The sequence below is a fragment of the Hipposideros armiger genome, unplaced genomic scaffold (assembly GCF_001890085.2).
Source record: "Hipposideros armiger isolate ML-2016 unplaced genomic scaffold, ASM189008v1 scaffold_576, whole genome shotgun sequence".
Classification (NCBI taxonomy): Eukaryota; Metazoa; Chordata; class Mammalia; order Chiroptera; family Hipposideridae; genus Hipposideros; species Hipposideros armiger.
Window position 1 is genome coordinate 928,581 of NW_017731926.1, and position 3,642 is coordinate 932,222.

Sequence of the window (3,642 nt, forward strand, 5' to 3'; positions counted from 1 at the left end):
TGGTAGATACAGGTAACTGGTACTCAGCATCCCTTCCAGCCTACTTCTAATGTCACTGACAACATAAAAACCACATTTTCCAGATCCATTTGGGACAGGGTTCTATATGTGAAATAAGTCTCATCTAATTCAGCTGCTGCTGCTGCCTGTCCCAGTCATGGAGATATTGGGATTTTCTGCAAGAACAAAGTGAATAGAGGCAAAGAGGAAATTGCAACACTAGTAGCAGTGGTAGCTTCTGATCTAAGATTCCTAATTCCTGTATAAAATCTCTGATATTGCCTTGTTGAATTCAACTATTTCAGTTGTAGCCTCCTAAATCCCCATCATCTTAATGCAGCAGGGTTGAAACTGGCAGTGCAGTTCAGCAACCTTGCCTGAAGACCCAGTGGAAGCCTGATTCTCCAGCCCTTCCAACTATGTTTGAAGCACCATGTTTACTGTATTAAATCCATTTCTACTAAAAATAGGTAGAATAGTTTCTGTTTCCTAAAGATAATTATTGCTAATAGTACTACTATTTTCTAATTCATTAATAACTGATTTATCTTTATTCACTCCATTTCCCTATAGTTATCTAGTATTATATTATTTTTCTTGAGCCTTAGATATATTTCACTCTTTGCCTTCCTTCTTTCCAATAAAGAATAAAGGAAAGAAGGAAGGCAAATTTTCTTTTCTAATTTAAGAGTAAATTCATCAAATATTGTGCACTTTTCTCTGAGGCCAGCTTTGGGTCCAACACCTATTTTGATATATAGTACTATTGTTGTTAATATACAACTAGTATATAGTTGTAGATTTCATTTCTTCTTTTAACCAATAATTCTTTAGCAAAATATTATTTCCAAAAGCTTGGATAGTCCCTCTTTCTTTTCTTTTCTTTCTTTCTTTCTTTCTTTCTTTTTTTCTTTCTTTCTTTCTTTCTTTCTTTTTTTCTGTCTTTCTTGTTTTTTGGTTACTTTTTATTTATCTGGTTTTTTTAATTATGGTCAGAGAATATGGCCTTCTATCTTTCAGAAATGGTTGTAAATTTTTTGCTTAATATATAGTAATCAAATTTTATTGATGTCATTGGGCGCTGAAAAATTATATTCTTTGTAGGGTACAAGTCAATTTTATTTATATTTTGTATATTTAAAATTTTTTACCTAATCTAAATGAAACTATCTGATTTCTAATTCTGCCAATTTTTTCTTTTATTCAAACAGTTTTTGCTGACTATATTATAAAGCACATGAAGTTTCATTAGTTACATTTTTCATTGTGAAGTGTCCTCTTTATTTTTTTTTAGACTTGCTTAATGTTGGTGGCATTTTTTCCCCAAATGAATTCATTTCTTATAGTAATATGCTTTCCTTTTACTTGTATTTGCCTCGTATTTTGTTGCACAGTATTCTGTACACTTATTACATCATTTTGTTCCATATGTATATTTCTTTATAAACAGCATATAGATGAATTCAATCATTATCTTCTGTTTCTTTGTATTAGGTGTATATATTGTGCTTTTAATTCTATTAGTAATTAACAAGATTTATTTATAATAAAAGTTAGTTTTATAGAAGTGAAATTTATCATTTTAAAATCTAAATAAACAATTCACAAAAATACAAAGGAGATATGCAATATTTATCCCAAATCCTGTTGCCAAAAATTTGTCATCACTGAACTTTGGTTATCATAATTTCACTTTTCTATATTCAGTTATACAAATAGAATCTTACAAAATGGGGACTGAAGGATTTTCTTGATAAATTACTCAATTACAATTTAATTTAATGAAAGAAAAACTGAAATGAAGCTGAAGGAATTGGTAGACTTGACATAAATGTTCCTTTACTACAAATAATACATTTCTAAAATTTCCTCTAGAGTCAAGAAAAATTAGGAAGTTAAAATCGTGACTTTCTAAACCACATGTTGCAGCTTTACTCAGTATCATGGCCTTTTATGTTTGGAGGATGGATAGGTTTGTGCATGTACAGTTTCTTCCACTACCCTCTCCCAGATTTATTACTCATATTATTAATTTTATAATCTCAAAGTTAATAACATTTACATTTTATCCTGCAGTCAAAATTTTTGGCATTCAATAATCTTTATGGGGAAATCCCAGGAAAGTCTGATTTTTTTTTTCACATTGAATGCTACTTGATTTCTTCAGAGGATGTCCATAGAAATCTGTCTTTATTCTTAAAATTGAACAATTTGTACACTTTTGGTACCAGGGTAGTTTTTGGTGTACATCATTCTGCATCAGTTTTTCTCTTGGACAGAGTTTGCCCTTTCAATATGCAAATTCTGGTCTTCATTTCCAGAAAGTACCATCTAATTTTTTTTTTTTTTTAAGATTTTATTGCAGAATTGCGGGGAGGGGAACAGCGTTGGGGAATCAGGAAAGGAGAACAGACAGGTAGACAAATTGCTGGGGATTTTTTGGGTGTTTTTTTAACAGGCTTGCTTCACTTTATTTTTCTTGTATAAAATTATGTGGTGGCCACAGCTGGAGCCTGGGTCCTCTGCACAGAAACTCTGGTATGGGTCTTTACAAGATGGTCGGTGAATTCCTGATAGGGAGACTTGGTGAACACGGTCTCTTTCCAGAGGTCAGGGGTGAGATAGCTGTAGGTCTTAGAGATGGCATCAAAGGTGGCCTTGGCAAAGTTGCCAGGGTGGCAGTGCAGCCCCTGGCAGAGGTGTAGCAGTCATTGATACCAGCCATCAGCAGCAGCTTCTTGGAGCTGAGCACAGGAGCTGAGACAATGCCAGTGCCCCTGGGGGCGGGGATGAGGCCACCAGCACAGAGCCACAGCGGCCGGTCACCTTGCAAGGGACAGTGTGGGGCTTGCCGATCTTGTTCCCCCAGTAGTCTCCCCGCACAGGGACGATGGAGAGCTTGGCCAGAATGATGGCACCGCGGATGGCAGTGGCTACCTCCTTGGAGCACGTAACACCCAGACCCACATGTCCATTGTAGTCCCCAATGGCGACAAATGCCTTGAACCGGGTCCTCTGGCCAGCACGGGTCTGCTTTTGCACCGGCATTATTTTCAAAACTTCGTCCTTCAGGGATGCCCCCAGGAAAAAAATCAATGATCTCAGATTCCTTGATGGGCAGGGAGAAGAGAGAGATCTCCTCTAGGGATTTGATCTTCAGGTCCTTGACCAGGCGGCCCAGCTTGGTGACAGGGATCCACTCTTTGTCCTCGGCTTTGCCTCCGCGAGCTCTGCAGCCTCGACCCCGACCATGACCTCGGCCCCGGACGCCGCTGCCAAATCCTCCACGGAAGCCGCCAGCCTCCCACTCCAGGGCCCCCGGGGCCTCCGGGCCCTCCAGCAGCACTGGCGTCATCCACCATTTGGTGTTCTACTGAAGAAGGACAAATTGCTGTTTTTGTTCTTCAGTCTAGTTGTGGAGGACGTCGCTTCACTGGCCCAAGTTTGTATTATCATTGTGCTCTTCCCAGATGAGGAAGATTGGTCGCCAGTCATTGATCGGCTGCCGGTCATTGATCGGCTGCTCCTAGTGGCTCACAGCAGCTCACACCTACTGCTGGCCTCTCACGCTGGCTGCCGGCCACTCAATGTAGCTTCATTGCAGCCTTCTCAGTCGCCAGCAACTTACAGCAGCCCAACTCC

The 3,642-nt window shown here is 39.1% G+C and overlaps 1 pseudogene; it reads right to left on the reverse strand.

Annotated features, from left to right (window-relative positions):
- Window positions 1-2,446: 2,446 nt before the first annotated feature.
- On the reverse strand, window positions 2,447-3,362 carry LOC109371512 (40S ribosomal protein S2-like; annotated as a pseudogene).
- Window positions 3,363-3,642: the final 280 nt, after the last annotated feature.